Here is a 21,455-nt window from a genome sequence, read left to right as displayed (position 1 = left end):
TGGTCAAACTCTCTGAGGTACCAAGAAGAGGTTTCCTTCATTCACTTAATGCCAGGGTTTCCTCAGAGTTTCATCTGGAGTTTTTCCAAAAGCCAATTAGGTTGTAGAGAGCCAGATTGTGACAATGTTTGTAGATAAGTGTACATTTTCATAGCTCACTTGATTCTTCCCTCCCAGTCTGGGGAACAGGTGTTCCAATTGTTATCTACAGACTGTGGATGTGACTTGTCCAAAATCACCCTGCTTGTTAGTGATAGACTCAAGAGAACAAGGTAGCCATAAAGTCCAGAAATATAGGTGACGATACATAAAGAATGGTTTATAGGTATTAAATTACAACATAGGATACGTTTTAAAATGTTGTGACACAGTCCGTGTATTGTCCCTCATTAGCAATGCACAGTTCAAATTGTTGTGCAAATTGCAATGAACTCAGTCATTGACACAACATTTCTATCAATCCCTGAATATGCATAGCCCCTAGATATTTGTATCTATGATTTTCACTGAAATAAATGCATTTTTATTATAACCCAGGAAAAGTGTTGAAAGGGGTTCAATCTGAAAAAAAAATTAGACACATACACAAGTTGAGCATCCCTAATTCAAAAATCTGAAATCTGAAATGTTTCAAAACCCAACATTTCCTGAGTACTGATGTGACACTCAGAGGAGATGCTCATTGGAGCATTTTGGATTTTGGATTTTTGGACTAGGGATGCTCCATCTGTGTGTGTGTGTGTGTGTGTGTGTGTGTGTGTGTGTGTGTGTGTGTGTATGTGTGTGTGTTTCCAGGATTAATGGCCATCCTACAGAGTTCAGAACTTCCCATTTCTAGCATTGTGAATACACTCTCATCACACTCAAAGAAGACTAAGGGCTTATACTGTCAAAATAAGGTAGTACTATAAATAGGTCAACCAAACTTTCAAACCCATAGCCAAACAGGGAACACAGTGACCGTTCTACCTTCTCTTTCATTATCTTACATTTGGGGTAAAGTAAAATGTCAAACTATGCCAGAATTTGAAGGAAGAGAATAAAAATCCATCTTCTCATCAAAGGGGACTAGATCTATTCTACATTAAAGACATGGACTTAGAGAATCATAAAATATGAGAAAGGGAAGGTATCTTATTAAGCTTCACATCTTATTTGTTGATTGTACAGAGGAAACAGACGCAGAAGAAAAATTACTTCCTGGGATCACATAGCAAAGTGATGACAGATTCCAGGCCTTTATCTGGGTCCTTTGATTTCTCATCTATTTACGTCACCAGCTTATCTACTGCTGCCTCTCACGGAAGACATGTTCACTGTAGCCACCAAGACCCATGCCCTCACCTCTGAAACATTCCAGAAAAAAAATTTCACAATAAATATATGAACACATTCCTGAATAACATGCAAGCAGTATAGACAAAGCAAAAATCTCTCTTGGTGCTCTTTCAGTGCCATTATTGTCTTTCTAATCAGAGATATGTACACGTTTGTCTAAAAATAGTCTCATTATCTGATTTTCTTTTCCAAAATAGAATTCTAAGTATATATTCTGGGCCCCTTTTGTAAACTTAACGTGTCCTTAAGATCTTTTTCTCTACCCCATAGTTTAATTCAGCCACCCTTTTGACAGCTACTTAGGTTGTTTCTAAATTTTTGCTATTTGTAAAATGGCAGAGCTACAGTGAAAATCTTAGAGCAGGCCTCCTTGTGTTCAAGCATAGATACTAGCTCAAGCATAGATAAATCTCTAGCATAGATACTAAGGATCATAATTACCTGGTAGAAGGGTAATAGACATTTTTAACCTTCAAAGCCATTGACAAATTAGGCTACAAAGTATTCTCCAATTTATATTCCCATCAGCATTGCACAAAAATGCCCATCTTTCTACACCCTTGCCAACACTTGATATTTTTGCTAATATGATGAGTGAAAATCATTCTAATTCCCTGAGTTTAAATGTCTTTTCACATATTACCTGGAAATTCATATTTCTTCTGTGAATTTCCTGGATATATTCTTTAGCCACTTTCCTAACTGATGATTCTTATTGACTTACTTTACCTCTGCAAAGATACAGCAAATAAAAATGACCCAAATCGATGCAAGTGAGATTTGAGGTTTGACACAAAGGACATTTCCTGATGGATTGTGGTGGGGTGAGAAGCAGTTAGACACAACAACCAGGAAACTGAGAAGCTCTGGGCTGTTTGTTGGGTTGGGGAGCCTTTAAAAGTAGAAAATCTTACATATCTGATCGGAGGTCAGTCCTACACCAGGCAAACATGCCTACAGTGACCTCATTGTTAAGCCCCTGACTAAGATTTTGATCTCTGGAAATGGAGGGCAGTAGATTTATTTCATGAGGAGCCCTCATTTAGGTTTCAAACATCTGGAGCCTTAGTCTGGCTTCTCTTTTGAAAACATCTGAGTGGCTGACGGGATGGAGGATGGAGGAAATTAGAATATCCCTGCACAGATTTTTACCTCAATATTTAAAAGACACAGACTCCACACTGTCAAATATGTTCCTAAAAATGTATCTGCAAAGTCTAAAGTTTCAAAGAATGTTTGTCAAAGTTGCTGAACCAGACCAAGCCATATTTCATGAGGCAAGAACAGGAATGTCCTATTTCCCAAACAGATAAGACCGATGCTCATGCGGAAAACTGAACGTGGATGCTTGAAGCACCACCAGGTCCTGTTTAGTCATCCTCCCTTTCCTCCTACCTTCCCAGGGCCAAGCAGAATTGTTTAAACTGGCCCCAGCACTATTGACCCTGCAGGACAGCCTCTCAGTACCCCTTGTGTGCAGATGTCAGAAAGATTTGGGACTGTTTTCCTTAGCTGAGCAGAGGGCACCATTTATATTTCAAGCTGTTCCTCTTGAGCTGGGAGGGCAACGGAACATTGGGTCACCCCGAGATATGCTGCAGCCCTTGGCAGGCCTGCCCCCTGCCTTGGGGAAACATCAAGCGCATAGCTTGCTGGGCAGTGTGTACTTTTCCTTTGCCAAAGTCCTCTTGAACTGACTAGGACATTTACACAACACCTAGCACTCCTGCAAAACTGCAATCCAACCCTTTTTGGATGAAGCTATCTCAAACCGATTTCTCAAAGGTGTGCCCTGCCTCGTAAACGTCCCTACCTAATGTTGGTGCACTGCTTTGCAGTTTCCAAAACATCTTCTTTCAGGGGCTGTAATCCTGTATGTATGCAACAAATAAAGAAACTGGCAAGTGACTTGCCCAAGGTTACCAGCCTGCTAGTAGCTAAACCTTATTTAGCCAACTTTAAGAGAATGGCAATCTTTAAAAATGACCTGCCTCGTAGTGTTAAATAAAGGCATTTTCCCCCAGATGTTCAGATTTGAACTTAATATATGACTTTCACTTTTCTTTCTTAGGAGTTAGGTGTTATTATCTGGAAGAACTATTCTTTCGGGTTGTTCTCTTCCCTGGTATTTTTTCTCCTGCCACTTGATCAAACAAAACATTTTAGGTTGACATTTCCAACACTTCTCTTTTTTTCCCTACTAGATCTGAAAGCTATCTCTGCATTATACTCCATCAGTGTGTGTTTGTCTGAAGTTGGAGTTGGGAGGAGGGGGCAGTTTGTTTTCTTCTGAGCCTAGTATTCCTTAATACTCTTTTAGAGTTTTCCCTGTTGTAACATTGTTCTGGTGTTTATCTAAAACATGGTGACCCCGTAATTATCCATGCCATCTAAAGAAGCATTATCACAGATAATCCAAAACCATGGGGAATGCTTGGATTGCCCTCTAGGTAAAGGCTGTTTGTCCCCCATTTTATGACTTGGGACTTTATGCCTAGTTTGAGAGTTTATGAAGTTAGCCTGAGTTTCATGAGAAACTGAGCCCAGGTTTCTTAATTCCTTATCTCCTGCCTACATCCTGCTGTTCCACTGCCACAAAATGTGTTTCCCATGAATTCCAGAACCTAGATGCATTAACAACTAGCCCTTCAATTTATTCTCCTCCTGCAAACATCTGGCATTCCCTGTGTCAGCTGACTGGTGCCATGGCTACCAAGAAGCCTTTCCATTTTCTCCTGAATTAGGAAATTGCAATGTATATCTTTCCTCCTCCCTGTGTATCCCCTCATGTCCCTCTCCTGACTACCCACTACAACACACACCAATGTCTTTGTCCTCTACTGCTCCAACATGAAAGCTCATATTGTATATCACCTTCTTGGGTGGCCAGGCCTTTCTCCAGCTGCCTGCACTTAAGTTTTGTGCCTTATTTCATGACAAATATTTGCCCTCTCACTCCTCAGACATCTGTGGGCTGGCCCTATTGCTGACACTAATCACTACTAACTTACTTGTTGCCAAATCCAATGGATATTTTTCATTCTTTATCTTCCTTGATGGCCCTGCTATATAAGACACCTCCTTCTCTCCTGAAACTTTCTGTTCCCTTGAATGTTATGCTATCCTTTCCTAGTTCTTTTCCTACTCTGATTGGGATCCCCCAGAATTCTGTCCTCATCCCACTTTTCTTCTCAGTGTAGGCCTCTCCCAGGGTGGTTTTATATACTGCAGGGATTTCAGCCACCATCCATACAATGATAAATATTAAATCTCTAGCTCTAGTTCAGATCTTTCTTCTTAGTTTCAGATTGGCATTGTCAATTTCTTTCTGGATATCTCTGCTTAGATTTCACTGGCACCATAAACATGTCTATACAGAACTCCATTACCAACCCCCACCAGATGTACTCCTTCCTAAATTCTATCCATGTCTTCCCCATCACAACAAATGGCATCAACAAGCACTGAGCTGCTCAAGCCAGAAAACTGGGAGTCATGCTTGTCTTCTCTTTCCTTTCCCTACTACCTCCAATCCATCATTAAGTCCTGTCCATTTGTCTTCTGAAATTGAACTTGAATACATACACTTCTCTCCATACCCATTTCTCCAATCTAGGCTTATATAATTTCTTGCCAGAATTACCTCAATAACCTCAAGACTGATCTCTCAGCCTCTAATCTCACTCTCCCCCATCAATTTGCCACTGTCCTGCCATAATCTTTCCAAAACACAAATATGTATCATGAAATTCTTGCTTAAAGTCCTTCAGTGGCTCCCCCATGGACTTCACAATAAAATCCAAACTCTAGAAAACCTATAAAGTCCTTCATTACCTGGCCCTGGACTACCTCTCCAATATTATCTCTCATTATTAGGAACCCTCCTTACTTCAGAAAACAAAACAAGACAAATATTTTCAAAAAACATATGAGTTCACTGAACTATTTATAGTCCTCAGAGCTACTGTGTTGTTTAATGTGTTGCAGGTTTTATACTTGCCACCCCTTCTACATATACTAGTCTTCCACTAGCTCTGCCCTTTCTCTGTTGACTTGCGTCTATTTTTCCATCCTTTAAAACTGAGCACAGATTTCACCTCTTTGGGAAGATTTCCACGATCTGCCAGGCTGGGGTTATCTACTCTTACCATCATTTCTCTTCACTTGTCTGCTCTCCACTATCTTAAGAATAATTAAAGGGCAGAGACAGTGTTCTTAGACTCTGCAGAGTCCGTAGGCACTACACACTGTCTCATGAAAGACTGACCAACTGACCAAGCAATTTTGCATAGATGTGGTTCTAGCCCTACTCTCCACATCCAGGATTAGCTGTTAGGATGCTGTGAAGTTGATGGGAAGTCTCCTGTTGAGGGAGTAATCCCTGCTGCTGAAAGAAGGCAAAGAGCTGGGGCAGTCATTTTCACATCTTCTTTAGCTCCTGTTAGCTGCAAGGACCACACATCTGATTTTGATAGTTTTCTCCGGGATTCTGCTTTCCTTAACTCCTCTGAGTTTTTGACCTGGCCTCTTCTTTTGCTTGATTGCTTCTTACTCTATACCTAACAATGCAAGGGACTTGGCAAAATGCTTATCTTTTACTTCCAACAATTCATTCTTTCTCCAAGATGAGAACATTAATGAATAATTGTGAGTCAAAGGTAATCCCTAACTTTCTTTGTGACGTTGTTTCCACCCTCCTCTCCACCAAACCTTTCATTAAAAACCTCTTAACCTTTTGCAAAGTTGATGGTCTTGTTCCTCTTCCTTGTGGGAGGGGGGAAGTAACTTCTGAGCAGAGAAGTAGCCACTAGGTGGTAGTAAGGGAGGGGGTAGAAAATCAGGGGTCTTTGTATATTTACATATGGTTCTTTCGGTTCAGGATAATTAATGATAGTGTTAAAACATGTGTCTCTGCACAGAATCAAGATGCAATCATAGCCCTGCAGATGTTCGTGGTTATCTTAATCATTTATTTGATTGTATTGTGACATTACAGGATTTATGGAATATATTATATGTACTAGTGAGGGAGGCTTCTGCTAGAGAAGAGCCAAGGAGCTGGAGAAGGAGATAGATAAATACACAGCTGTGGAGACAAGAACACTGCTTTAACTATCCAGAGACCTAAGTGTCATGCGTGAGCTTTGCCAACTGGATGACTTTGGTTTGGTGCTTTCCCCTCTCAAGGTCTCAGTTTTCCCATAGCTGGGATGAGAGATTTGGGATGTGTGATCTCAAAGGACCTGCAAGCTCTGACAATCTAAGTCAGATACCACATTACTGTACCCTGATTGTTCCTTGCCCCTAGAGCGCATTATCGTGCTTTCTAGTATTGAAGTGAGATATGGAAGGTTATGTTTGACAATGTCCTATCCTCTGAATGGTGTCTTGGCAGCTGCCTCAGATATAACTCATTTGCTGTGGCTTCTTTACTGCTGCTGCTTCTAGATGCTCCTGACAGCTGACATTGTGCTTCTGCAGGAATGTGCAGGACTCTCCTTCCTTGGTCATCTGGATGGTGTGATTTGAAGAGTCACAGGAATTTCTCTTCACCAAAACCCGAAAAAATCTTCCCTGCCTTGCCTAGGAGTCATTCTGCTTACCGTTCTAGCTTTAGAAACTCGCTCTTTAAATGAAGCATTGCCCTGTCCTTGCATTGCTTGAATAAATCTCATGTGCCTCTCTGATGAGAGGAGCCATGCTCACTCTGCATATCTGTGTGCACAAATCACAAATTTTGTGGGACCACTCAGTTTTCCTTTTGCTCTCCCTGCTAAGTCATATGACAGAGACATCAGATAATAAGACATGGGTGAGCATCTTGCAGGTCAACAAGCGACATATTATCTCCTCCTAGTCTACCCCCTCCTTCAGTTGCCAGATGTGTGCCCCTTTTTGCTTCTTGTTCTTCCTTTCCTCCCTAGTCTCTAACTTCCCCTTTTCTCCCTCAAGACTTCCTTCCCTCTTGCTCCATTTCTAGCTTTCCATCCCTCATTCCTGGTTTCTCCACCATGGCCTCCTCCTCACCTAGTTTCTCTCTTCTGCCTTCAGTTGCCTGGGATTGCTTCCTATGTCACTTATCTTTGACTCCAGTTTCTATTTTTTGTCATTTATCAGCACACATGAAAACTGCAGCAGCAGGATAGCAGGGAGGAGTTGCTGCAATGTACTTTATAGAGGCATCCCACTTATCCGAAGATTCTTAATCTCAGAGCCTGAATAAGTGGTCTGCAAATTGGGGGGGTGGAGGGGGGAGGGCATGCTGGTCAATCTGTTGGGTATAGAAGAAAATATGAAAATTTATTCACATTTAATTTGAGAGACACTAGAAAGAAATTAAGATTTAGGATTAAATAATTTATGTAAAGTGTTTAAAGCTGTGTGGTTCACTAAATGCTATGTATTAGACTATTATTATTACTATTATATGTAACATGTGTATTTTCACTGGCATCCTCATCAGGTGAGTTGGCTTTCTTCGGCTTTCCTGTTGTGCATACTCTGTAAGGTATCTTGAGGGAAGAGTGGGGGCTCCACAAGATGGAGGGCTGTCCTTGGGGCCCTTACTTTTTTTTCTGAATATATACCAGAGATGTTGATGTTTCCTTGGACCTAGTTAAGTAGATTTATGGATATTATCTAACTACATTTAACCCTCACAAAATGGACAAGCAGCTTAAGAAGATTCCTGCAAATAGACCATGTATTAGAGATAATACTAGTAATGTAAGCACATGGCAGAGCGCACACTTCTACTCCTAAAATGAGATTTTTATCAGCCTCATTATGAAGTAAAAACCATGCTAATCTAATTACACCTGACAAGAAGTCAGCAAAAACATATTGCAAGAATAATGAAGAAGACTATATGAAATATGGATTTATATCAATTCTCAATGATGAAAGATCTTGCCCTAAGTATATATTGTGCCTTAAGGTATTAGCTAATAATATAATAAAGCCATCACAATTAACAAGACATTTAACATGCTGTTTATTTCATCTTTCTCTCATCCTTTTACACTTTTTATTTATTGTGTGTTTCATTTTATATATATTATCATTAATATATGGGGGAGAGATTAGGACATGTGTATGATTTATATAATTGTTAATAATGTATAAATATACATGTTTTGAGGAAGCATGCTCAAAGCTTTTCTAATTGAAAAAGGGTGTGCAATCAAAAGGATTTGGAGACCACTGGCCTAAACCATACTTAAAATAGCTGTGAGCCCGCAGACAGAGGCAAAAGAACTCTGGATAAGAGAAAAATAACTGTCACAAAGTCTCTTGCTCTTTCCTGATAGCATAGTCATGCAACCAACTTTAGAGCTTCACCTTGACAATTTCACATAGAATAAAGCAATGGAGATCTCAGGAACTGGGAGAAGTGAAACACCAAAGGAACTTATAAAATAATAAAACTGCAAGCCTGGAAGGTTGGATCCAGCCCTCAAGAGGTACATCGTAGGTTACAAAAGGCTTTCCTGGCATGCCTATGAATGCTCTTTCCCTCACTTCAATTATGAATGAGCTTGGAAGAAAGTTTCAGAGAGATTAAGAGACTGTCCCAAGATCTCTTGTAAGTGACATAACTGAGATTTAAATCAAGTGTTCCATTCCCCTCCATAGTGTTCTTTCCACCATGTCAAATGACCTCTGAAACCTTTGTGGCCATAATCAGCTGAGCTCCCTGCATTACTCGTTGCAGTCAGATTGTTGTGATTGGAGGAATACTTGGAGTGGAGAAAATCTGCTAGGAAGACATCCACGAGATATCAACAAATCAATTGCCCTTCGTCCTCTACCCTAGTGAGTAGTAATTCCTGACTGCATGTATAGCATCCATTTATATCCCTGTCTGGGTTTTAAAGTGTTTTTCTAATATCCTTCTCTTTTAAAGGTTTAAGAAATGAATTCCAAGCTTAAGGAAAGCATGTTTTTTATATGTGATTACAAGTTTTGTGAGGAGTCATGTCAGTTTTCACAGCTCTAATGTGTGTCTGTCCCTTTATGTAGGCCACTGACTGTATGAAAGTTCACTGCAATGGAGTTAGAAACATGTGGAGATGAAATTACCAAGTATATGTCAGGGAAGCAATTTGGTGTCTACTTTGAGAAGACTCGCATTAGTGGAAGTCTTCCAAGAATGTTTAAGAAAATTAATTGCACAGCAACTCTCTAAGCTATAGTAGAAGTTGATGGAAAAATGTGCATTGCTTTGCAGAAATTTGCTTCACTATCGTCTTTTCAAAAGAGCTTTTATTTCAACAAATGAAGCACATAGCCAATTATTTAATGACCATCTTTACTTTTAGAGGTGGAACTCCTAGACTATGTTCTGTGTTTTCTTTTATCTCATTGTGTTTTGTGAGGTTCAAGCCCCCTAGAAAAACATTTAAGAAAGTACTCTGGGGGCTAAATATTGGTGCAGGCACTGTGGGGAATGGAAACATTTCATAAGTACCAGACTTCTACTTAGGGCGGCTACACACACACACACACACACACACACACACGCCAATGTTTGACTACCCATCACTGCATCTGATTAAAAGTCTAAATGGTAAATCACGAAACCTCAAATGGATAGATTGGTATGGTCTGGAGTAATTAAGCTATCTCTTTTTAAAAATATTATGACAAAAAATACTTCTTTAGGAATATTAATTTGGTGAGGGTTATCCAGGGTGGATTGGAGTAAGAGACATGATAGGCAGACACTAAGCTCCCTATTTTTAGATGTAAGTGGCATGTCCAAGACCCCCTAGCACAACAGAATGGAAACTTTGTTTTTTCTGCTGCTTAGATGCTTTCTTTCAGTGGTTTTCTCTATTCCTGAATACACACACACACACACACACACACACACACACAGAGAGAGAGAGAGAGACCCAAACTAGTGATTTGATGATGTGACCTAGTCTTCACTTTAGATGAATGTATGACATTTTAATTTTTAAAAAATTAGCTGGAAAATAGTTCTAGCTCCTTTCCCTCACATTTCTCTAACTCTTTGGAAACCAGTGTCCCCATTGGTTAGTCCCTACTGATTCCACTTAAGGAGAATTCATCATAAAATCAAGTGGAATTGGCATCACTGAGATGATGCTGTCTTGATTCCAGAGGTAGGACTATTAGATGCTTTTCTCTGTGGGATGTTAAAAGCTCCTGTAATTACTATGATGCCCAGGGAGAAAGACCAACTCAAAGGGTCCTGAAAGAGCATCTGTTTCCTACCTGACAAATTTTATTGTGGGGGTTATAAGTATAAGGCAGAGTTTGGGGAATCATGAAAGAAGGAAGTCATTGTCTCATATAAAACAGATTTTAAAGCTTGGTCAGCAGAAAAGTCTGCAGAGTACCTTAGAATTGTGCCCTTATCCTGAATTACTGGCTGTGACCATGGCAGGCTCCTACTGTGGACTTAGCTAAGCCCTAGGCTTTGCTATGACAGCCTTTACACCTTTTATCCTCAGCCTTATAAGCTCAGTTTTACTTTTTAATTTTTGAAGACCGAAAGAAAAAATGCTCATTTCTTTAGCCCCAAGAGAGATTAATGTATATGTTTGGTTATCAAAGAAACTGTGGTCTCTGTCCTTGTACATGTCTTTGCTAGTTCAAGTAATTGTAGTGACTTTGCATTCCATTACTTCAGTTAGGTTCTCTCTCAGAGCTGACACGAGTCAGTGATTGCTACCCCCTTCACAAGTTGTTGGGGGAATGCCAATACAGCTATGAGCAAGGGAGGGAGCTGTGGAGGAACATGCTGTGGGGCCCAGAGCGGAATAAGGGGTAACCAGGGTTCAGGAGCCAGGTTTCCCCAGAGAGAGACAAAAAGAAAGCAAACAAAAGGAAGAGACAGGTCTAAACAGGCTCCCCAGACAGGGCCCCTTTGCTTCAAGAACAGAGCCTTAAACTTCACAAAGCTCAGTGAGGAAGGGAAGCCAGGGGTTAAACATGGCCTTTGAAATTCAGTTGAAGAATTATTAACTGAAAATATACAGAGAGAAAAGCCACACATATACACAGCAACATTTGCTATTCTTAAAACCCATTCAGACACTCTATGAATTTAGAAATGTGCTTAAACCTGCATATCCACATAGATACTAATATTGACCCCTCAGGAACCACAAAGGTACCACAAAGACACAGATAATAAACATAAGAAGAGGCTCAACAGCAGGAGGACACAAGAGTCCCAAGATGCCTAACGTGGGTTGCTTTTGGAGGCATGTGGCAGACAGTTTAGTGTTCTGATGCGATCCATTATCAGAACTGGGGTCCCATTGCTCCTGTAATTGGTACCAGAGTAAGAAATTTAAACTTCTCCCTGAATTTTACTTTTTAAATCAAGTCCAAACTGAGCCAGAGCTCTGAGAGCAGAATAGAAGCCCGTCTCTCCCTCTTCCCCCTCCTTCATAAAAGGAGCAAGGAGACTTGAAGGCCTCCAAGGTCCCTTGGAGGCACCAGAGCCTGCAATGTGGCAAGTCCGCCTGCCCCCTCCCTGCATTTACAGTCCAATGACCCAACGCCCCCAGACCCCAGACAGTTTAACCAGCCCCCACAGGGCCTCCTTGAGAGTTTCCCAGATTCCTGAGGGGAACCTGATCCCGCCCTGGGATCAGCACGGGCTCTTCACAGCATCCCCGAGAGATCCTTGCTCCTCGGGGAGCCCCGAGAACAGCACCCGTTCCCACACACAGCCATCCCTACAGCGCCATCACCCACCCGTGGCTGGGAGGTGACCTCCCAGGGTCAGTGGCGAGGCCGCCCAGGGAGAGGGCCCGGAGGCCAGGCGGGAAACAGAGCAGAAGCGACAGAAATTCCCCCTGCCAGCCCAGGCTGCCAAGGTAGCCCTGGACAATGCCCTGTCTGACCCGCCGCCCCACCAAGCCAGGCCACGGCCACAGCCAGAGCGGCCCTCAGCCCTGAGCGACAGGAGAAGGCAGTTCTGAAGAAGCAAACACGGCACAAAGACAAACGCAGCCTGGGAACTTTGCACCAGCTTCCACACTGGAAGGCCTAAAACGTCCCTTGTTCCAAACACCCCCCTCACTCCCCCCAACAAAAGTATTTACCTCATGAAAAAAGGGAGAGCGCTAGACTCACAGAACAGATGGCAGAGCCAGAAGGGCGATCATCTAGTCTGACCCTTTCATCTTACATATGAGGAAACAGGCCCACAGTAAAGAAGAGACTTAAACTCTGAAGAGTGTTTTTGAAAAGTCTTTCCTTGATTATGAAGGCAAGGTGTGTGTGTGTGTGTGGTGTGTACTCACACACGTGAGAGGGAGAAAAAGAGGTGTGGGGACGAGATGGGATAGAAAGGAGAAGACAGGAGAGGGGAGGGAAGGGGAGAGAAGCAGAGGGGAGGGGAGGGACTGCATGCAAGCCTGAGCCAGGGAACTTGTGAGCAGGAACGCTAATTGCAGTGCAAACAAAAACATCTTTGAGTGTAATTGCCCCTCACTCTAGAGACCAGATTTTCTTCCCACTTCCCAGGGGCCCACAGGGACCCAGAACAGGGTAGACAAATTTGCCATTTGGGGAATACAAGTAAGGGCAGTGGTTGAGAGCATGGATTTTGGAGTCAGATAGCTAATCTTTTAAGCCCTGGTTCTATCATTTACTAGATGTGTAAATGATACACATTTACCCATTGATTCTCAACCATATTGCCCCCCCAGGGAACATTTGGCCATGTCTGGGAACATTTTTGGTTGCCACAACTGGTGGGGTGATACTGGCATCTAGTGGGTAGAGGACAGGGATGCTACTAAACATCCTATAATGCACAGGACAGCCCCTCACAACATAGAATTATCCAGCCCCACATGTCAATAGTGCCAAGGTTAAGAAACTCTGCATTAGGTGAATGGTTTAGCTATTTTCTGAACTTCTATTTATTTATCTGTGACTTGAGAATAATATTACCTATCTTTCAGGGTTGTTATGATAATTAAATAGGCTAATACCTATAAAGCAATTAACATAGTGCCTGGCACAAAGTAAGCACTCCATTAATTATTAGATTTGACTATTATCAAACCCTCCCTTAACTCCACCATCTCCTATAGTTACCATCCTATTTCCCTGTTCCCCTTATAGCATAATTTCTTGAAATATTTGTTTATACTCAAAATCTCCACTTTCCCAATTCTCTCTTGAACCTATTCTAATCAGGCTTTCGTTGCTACCACTCCTTTCTTATAAAGGTCACAAGTGACGAACACATTGTTAATTACAATGGTAATCTCTCAGTCCTCATCTTACTTGACCTACCATCAGCATTTAAAATGCCTTTTCACTCTCTCTTTTTTGAAAAACTTTCTTTGCTTGACTTCCAGGATACTATTCCTTTGATTATTTTCCTACCTTGGTGGACAAAGCTTCACATTTCCTTTGTTCCAAGAGTAGAGGGCTTGATCTGATTTGTTTTGTTGAATGAATGAATCGACAAATAATATTTACTATGAAGATTAAAAGAGATAATTGTTTAAAGTGCTTAGCACACATTAAGTACTCAATAGTCATCACCACCATCACTACAACTGTTAGCATTGATGTTATTGCTATTACTATTATTCTCCCCTACTGATTATGAGCCCCTTGAAAATCAGACTAATGGTACTTTGTCTTGGTTCTCCTTTGTACAGAGCTTTGTTCAATAGAACAGTATATAGCCAATATCCAGAAAACAGTTTCCAATGGGCAGGATTAGCTGAAGATGGCGTGAGAGGAGAAATATGTTATAAAGAGTTTTACTGGGGTTAGAGGTGGGTGGCTAGAGGCTCAGAGGAACAGGCCTGCAGTAGGAGGTCATACCCTACCCATTTTCACTCTCTGATTCAGGAATGATAGGACCATGAAAGGCAAGGAGTAGCAATTCTCACCCATTAATCATCCCAATACCTCCTTGCCCAGGTATGGAGAAGTGGGCCTGTGGCCAAATATTAGCATGAACAGAGCTTATCTGTTGGGTTTGACAGAGTGAACAACATAAATTCACTTTTCTCACAGTACTGGATTAACTTAATTTTCAGTCATCTTGAACTTTGAGTAACTTTATACACTTTCCTGCTCCTACCACCATCTTTACAAATTTGCAAGTGGCATTTATATTACCCAGAGAATATGGTCCCTTAGGGATAGTCATTAGAAAAAGCACACAACCCAAATCTATTAGAAAACTTTTGAACACTCAAAGCATCCATTAGGTGTTGCTGATCGTTCTGATAACATAATTTGGCAGCATTTTCAGTTAAAATGAGGTAATAACCAAATAGGATCTTTGGACAAAGTTTCTTTTTTCCACTAAAAACAGAATGTCTAGATTTTTATATAATATTCAAGCCATTAACTACCACCAACTGTGGCATTAAATGGTGGCTAGTCTCTCCTTTATCCACTTTACCACTCATACCAAGAAAACATCCATAATTTGGACCCTGACTTGGAAACGTCATTAAATAAAACCCATATGTTTCCAATCCCTGACCATCCAAAACCCACACTCCTCCTCACTTGCATTATCGCCCATATGCAATAACCAACTTGCTTTGCAGATGGGTCAGCCTATCTGTAAATTGCCAGATAGGACCTGTCTAAGTGCAGAGAAAAAGTTTAGTCCGATTTGCATAAGCAACCAAAGAAAAATGTTTGATCCACAAAACCCAAACCATTAACCTCAAAAGGAATTATGATGATACAACTTTATTTTCAAAACAGCATTTTTTCACTTTTTTAAACAACAGTCTTATTTTTTAAGCCTTCCAGTAGGTGCTTAATAAATATGCAAGTGACATAAAGGCCACCATGATTTTCCAACTGGCTTGGCTATTGGTGGCTTTGGCAGTTCTACTATTATTTGTCAAAGATCCTTCAGTATCCATCTGGGCCCACAGAAAGCCAGAGCTCCCGAAAGAAGTGTTGATAGAGCCCAAGGGGGAAGTTGCAATTCATTCTGGAAAGGTGACCCAGCTGCCAGCATCCCCTGAGCCTCCTGTAGATGCCAAATGAGCTCCTTGTCTAGTAATCCCATCTGTGATCTAAATGTATACGGAAACTGCCCGATCATCTCCTCCTCTTGACTAATGTGCACATGGAGATGTATTTGTCCTACTAAGATACAGAGATTGCTGTCAGATCTATTAAAGATAACAATTGTCATCTTTTTAATCATCATTATTGTAAAAATGATAAGGATAACACATAATAATGAGATAGTAATAGCTGTTGCTATCTGTATTTACTCTATGTCAGGCATTGTGCTAGGTATTCTATATATGTCTCATTTAATTTTTTAAATGAGATATAAATATCATACCATAAAGCTCACCCCTTGAATGTGTAGAATTCAGTGCTTTTTAGTATATTCACAAGGTTCTGCAACCATCACCACTATCTAATTCCAGAACATTTCATTACCTTGTCTCGTTTAATTTTCACAGTAGCCCTGGGGAATAAATATTTATTTTAAACCCCATTTTGCAGATGAAGCAACATTTACAGAGGTTAAATGATTTGCAAAGCTCCCATAGCACTTAAGTGGTGGAATTGAGAGTCAAAGACAGATCTCTCTGGACCCCAAACCGAAGCGTCTCTTTCTACCTCCCTGATGGTTCTTTATTTGTGCCATGGTCTATTTTCATTTTCATTCATAGGAACACCAAAGGGAACAATTGTAACCTTCTTGTTTTGCTCTTCTACTTCTTCCCCTTTTCTCCTTTGTTCCTTAAGGAATTGATGGCTTTGGTGTCCCTAGCAACTGCCATCCTCCTGCCTACGTACACCACATACACACACACACACACACACACACACACACACACACACACACAAAACACAATTGCCCTAACAAAATTTATTCTCAGCTAGTGACATTAGTTTGCAATGAAGATCTTAAACACTTATAAAACCTTAATTTGTTACACTTTGTTAGACCTACTTTTGTTTAATAGTAAGTCATTATTTAGCATAGTGATAAGAAAAGAACTTAGGTACCAAGCTTGGATTTTACGTTTGGTCTGGTTTCCCCATACTAAATGTGTTACCCTGGGCAGTTGACCCCTGTAAGCCTCAGTTTCCTCAGCTGAAAATGAAAATAGTAATCCTATGTACATCACAGGGCTGCTATGAGGGCTAAATTGAATATACATGCTAAATGTTTGATGCAATGTCTTGAAACAGAGTACATGCTCAATAAATGCTGGTAGTTATTTTGGTAGCATCACTGAGTGGATAGAATGTGGAATTATAGAGTACTTGTCAAGTTATATGGCCTAGAATCAACCTAGGCTGCCTGCCCACAAGGTGAGTTTTGATAAAAAGCATTTATTAAGCAAGGAAGTGCATGCCAGGTGGTATACCAATCAAGTTAAATAGCTCCTGCAAATTCTTGCCAGTTTAATCAACTAAAAACATAAAGATAACTTTTGGCTTTAAATCGCTGACTGCTTTCCTCATGGCAGTCACAACATTTTCCTCTTTAAGAATCTACAATGATTCCCAGGTGTCATCAAAAAAAAATCACTTGACCTGTGGAATACCTAGTGTAACCTGGACTTGTACGGTGTCAGGTTGGGTCTCACCTGCCTGAGTAAACCAAGTAGCCTCAGCAGACCTGTATGGTTGGGTAGAATCCGAAGTCCCAAATATAGTTCAGATTATAACCCATGGGCTATTTTAGAGTTAGCAGGTTGGGATGAGAATCTGGAATAGATTTCAAGCCATGTTATCATTTAAGGATTTAAGTAGCTTCCAAAGTCCATTCTAAACATGGGCAGGGTGGGCAGTTGGCAGAGGTCCAAATAGGCTGCCTGAACACAATGTAAGAGCAAGTACCAGAGACCTAAACTTGAATAATAATAATATTAAGTACTTATCATAGGTGAGACACTTTGCTAAGGGCTTTATTATGTATTAATTATCTCTTTATTCTTACAACAGTTTTGTGAGAATAAGTGGTATCATCCTCTCCATTTTAAAAATAAAGGAAATCAAAGGTCACATAACTGGAAAGTTGTGAAGCTGAGATTCAATCCCATATCTGTCTGGTTCAAATATGCATACCCTCAACCATTATACTGTAATAATGCCTCCCAAAACACTAAAGTACTGCTGGCAACCAAAGGCTTGGAGACTTGGGCACGAGGATAAAATGGTCCCGGCAATAAAGCTGGCTTGCTGTTTTGCTAGACAATTATTGAAGAGGAAATCATGGCTTTTTTTTTTTTGCTTTTTTCCTTCTCTTTCCTTTTTTTTTTTTTTTTTTTCCTAAGAGACGGGATCTCACTGTGTCATCCAGGCTGGAGGGTAGTGGCATCATCATAGCTCACTGCAGCCTCGAACACCTGGGCTCATGAGATCTTTCCACTTCTGCCTCCCTAGTAGCTGAGACCACAGTGCTTTTCCTTCTACTGTGTGGTAGCAGCAGTAAGCCAAGAGGCTGAGATGGGGGCTGAGACTTTCGGGGAGGGGCTCAGAGAAGTCCTGAGTTGGATTGAAACAGATTACTGTGGTGATTTTTCAGGGTTTTATTTCTGTTGCTGTTGTACACAAGTTCACTTTGTCCTATAGATATGTCCTTGGAATTTTGTCTTGATTGCTTCACATATTCTAATTTTCATTGTTCACATATAGAATAATAGCTTCTATCACTCTGCCTTTAAAGTTCTCATCTCCTTCCCTTCATCTAGAAGAGAAAACGCAACAAGCAGAAGAAGATGACCCTTTCACTCTTAAAGAGCTTCATAAACTCCTAATAAAGGAAATGATAACAATCTTTCTAAGAGGTGGCGCCATTTTGCAATGATGAAGTCTAGATGCTACAGAAATAGTCCCAGCAGGAAATAGCTGAAGGCGGAAGGCAGTGTTAAACAGAAAGCATGTGTTGAAAACCACCTTGGTCCCTTTGGAAGATGAAAATATGTTGTAAGCTACTGCTGAATGTTTTCTCCCCTCTAGTGGTCAGTGGAAGGAGGAGACAATGGTGGTATAAGTGGTGCCTACTTTTTAACTGTAAATGCAATATTACAAGTGATATTCGAAGAAAGTTGCTTCCATAAGAACAATGCTATAAATGGAATTATGTTTCAGACCAAGGATACTGTATCAAAAAAATTAAAAATATGACCAACAGTTTGTGATACTAACAAAGGTACAATTACAGTAGGAGTATAATAATTCTACATAAAAAATTAAGTTGTATGCCTTATATTGGGCATAGATATATTCTATATAATGATTAAAAAGAGGCCTCTGCTATATCATCTTTGTCATCTAAATCTAAAATGCCACCTACAATAAACAATACAATACACATTGACTAAGCATTTCATTAACAATTTTGTTTGCCTTCTTAGATTTTAACTTTAAAGTGCTCTCCAAGGTAATCTAAGTTCTCGCCACAGAGCCATTTATAAAAAGAAGCTCCACATTCACCCAGATATTGTTTAAAGCGTTTCCAAATGTGTCTCTAAAATTAATACTGGCAATTTCCCTTCTCAGCTAATCCTCTCTGCATTTTTGGCATTTTGTATCAATAACATTAAAAATGTTCACAGTCTTTAACCCAGGAATTCTACTGTTATGAATTTAATTGAAGGAAATACAGGAGTAAGAAAGATTTATAAGTGAAGATACTAATCAGAGCTCTATTTGTAACAGTAAAAAAAAAAAAAAAATAGAGAAAGCCTATATGTCTTACAATAGGAGAATGGTTACATAAACAAGTATGGTATATCCCTTACAGTGGAATATCATATGGTCACATAAAGTAATGTTTCTTGGAAGAATGTTTAATACTTGTAAAAATGCTTATGGCATAATGTTAAGTGAGAATTATGGAAAACAAGTATTTATACAATATGATCACAATTTTGTAATGATAATTATTCTACACCCAATTTTTAAAAAAGGTTGAAATGACATGCACTAAAATGTTGTCAGTGCTTATCACCAGCAGAGAGGATTATGGGGAAATTGTTGGACATGCAGAGAAAGAGAAGACCACAAAAGAGACTGAGAAAGTATCAGTAAATAAGGTCCTAATGAGAGCTAAGGAAATGAGGTGACTGGAGCTAGATAATGGAGCTGGGTAGGTCCTCTTGGACAGAAGCCTAGGTTGATTCTGCGAATGAGAGGGCAGACCCAACTAGAGTGACTAGCCACCCTGGTTTGCACAGGACTGAGGGCTTTCCCAAGACATGGGACTTAATGTGCTAACACTGGAAATTTCCTAGGCAAACTGGAATGAATTGGTCACCCCAGACTCAAGACGTATCTGATTTGGAAGGCCCTATGTGATCTCCAAATTCAACCTCTTTCTTTTTCAGATTAAAAAGCACCCTGGAACTGGGAGATGGGTAGTGTCATGACCAAAGTCACACAGGTAGCAGAGCACAGGACTGAGAGTTCAAAGGATTTAGCTCTGCTCTCTGCTGTCCTGCTTATTAACAAGACATTTAATCTGAGGTTTAGGTTAAGGACGTAACATCTTGCGTGTTCACCAGGTTATGACAAACACCAAATTTAATTATTCACAAATACAAGGAGTTACCAGTAACAATAAACAAGTATTAAGCACATACTACATTGCTTTGGGCTCAATTCTAAGATCAAGGAAGTATTAATAATTCCAAATTTATAGAATTATGGTAAAGTCTAATTGAGATTATATTTCTAAGCAAATTAGTACAATGTTTGCCTTCTACAAAGGACTCATTAAACGTTAGCTCTGATGATCATATGTCACATTTTAATACATAGATGTGGAAATCCCACACCACTTAATAGTAACTCTGTGAGACAGGTACTTTTATTAATGATCCCATTTTAGAGACAAGAAAATTGTGGCCCAGAGAGGTTATTTGCCTTGCTTAATTTTATACAGTCAGCAAGTGACAAGGCCATTTGTCTCCTGGTCAAGCCCTCTTTTCTACTTCATTAAATTCCACTCAGTAGAAAGCCTTTTTGGATGAGAGCACAGTGAACATTTTTTCTTTTTACAGTAAACTTCCTTCTTCCTACTTACATCTTCAGTTTAATGAAAGCCTCCTCTTGGACTAAATAGAGGCCACCAGGGAGCCTTCCATGAGATATTTTGTTAGCAATCTTCTGAGAATTTCAAGATCCTTTAGAAACATTGTAAAACAATTATAGAGTCTGCAGAATATCGCTTACAGGGTAAGGATTAAAGTTAGGGATGCTCTGGTAAATGTTTAACCACTGGCTCTGGGAGAGGGTGAGAGGGGGACACTGATTAGTAACATTTGCAGATATCCATGGTGTAAGTATTTCCAGCATGGCTGATTTCAAACTACTGACGAGATTCGCTCCTGCAAACCAGTGCCAGCCAATGCAGGCCAGTGCAAGCCAGTTCCAGCACACCACTGGAAGCAGAATTCCATGAGGCCATTGCTATCCTGAGTTTATATAAATTCAATAAGAATTAAAGTGTGAGCGTTATTCAGGGAGCTTGGTTTTAATATATGCAAAAGGGAGAGAGAAGTGAGTGCAGGCCAATGGGCTGGGATATTGCAGAGTAGGACAACTTAAGGGAATGCCCAGAGGAATGGAAGTTGCTGCCTGCAAGTTTATGTCTGGCCCTTCTTGAAACCTTTTAGGAACACCAAAGCTTGCACCTACAATAATTAGAGAAGTTTTTTTTAAAAAAACAAACAAACAAACAAACAAAAAAAACTTGGCACAAGCCTTTTGTTTTCCTGCCAACTTTTTAATTTGAACATTTTCAAACCTTCAGAAAAGTTGCAAGAATAGCACAAAGAACACCCATATACCTTTCACCTAGATTCACCAATTGTTAATATTTTTCCACACTTGCTCCATCTCTTTATTTCTACAAACTATTTGAGAGTGAGTTGCAGATATTTGAATTTTGACCCCTAAATACTTAAGCATGAATCTCCTAAGAACAAGGACACTCTGATACATACACACACACACACACACACACACACACACACACACACACACACTATACTCATCGCTCTTGGGAAATATAACATTGATAAAATATACAGGTTTAGAGTCTGTAGTCAAACTTCCCCCGTTATCCCAATGATGTCCTTATAATTTTGTTTTTTCAG

The 21,455-nt window shown here is 40.2% G+C and overlaps 1 protein-coding gene across 10 annotated transcripts in view; it reads left to right on the top strand.

The window, feature by feature from the left end:
• Window positions 1–21,455, top strand: part of COL4A6 (collagen type IV alpha 6 chain) — a 286,626-nt gene that overhangs the window by 131,174 nt on the left and 133,997 nt on the right. The gene's annotated exons all lie outside the window — the stretch shown is intronic.

The sequence above is a fragment of the Gorilla gorilla genome, chromosome X (assembly GCF_029281585.2).
Source record: "Gorilla gorilla gorilla isolate KB3781 chromosome X, NHGRI_mGorGor1-v2.1_pri, whole genome shotgun sequence".
Lineage (NCBI taxonomy): Eukaryota > Metazoa > Chordata > Mammalia > Primates > Hominidae > Gorilla > Gorilla gorilla.
This window is presented reverse-complemented; position numbering and strand designations above follow the sequence as displayed.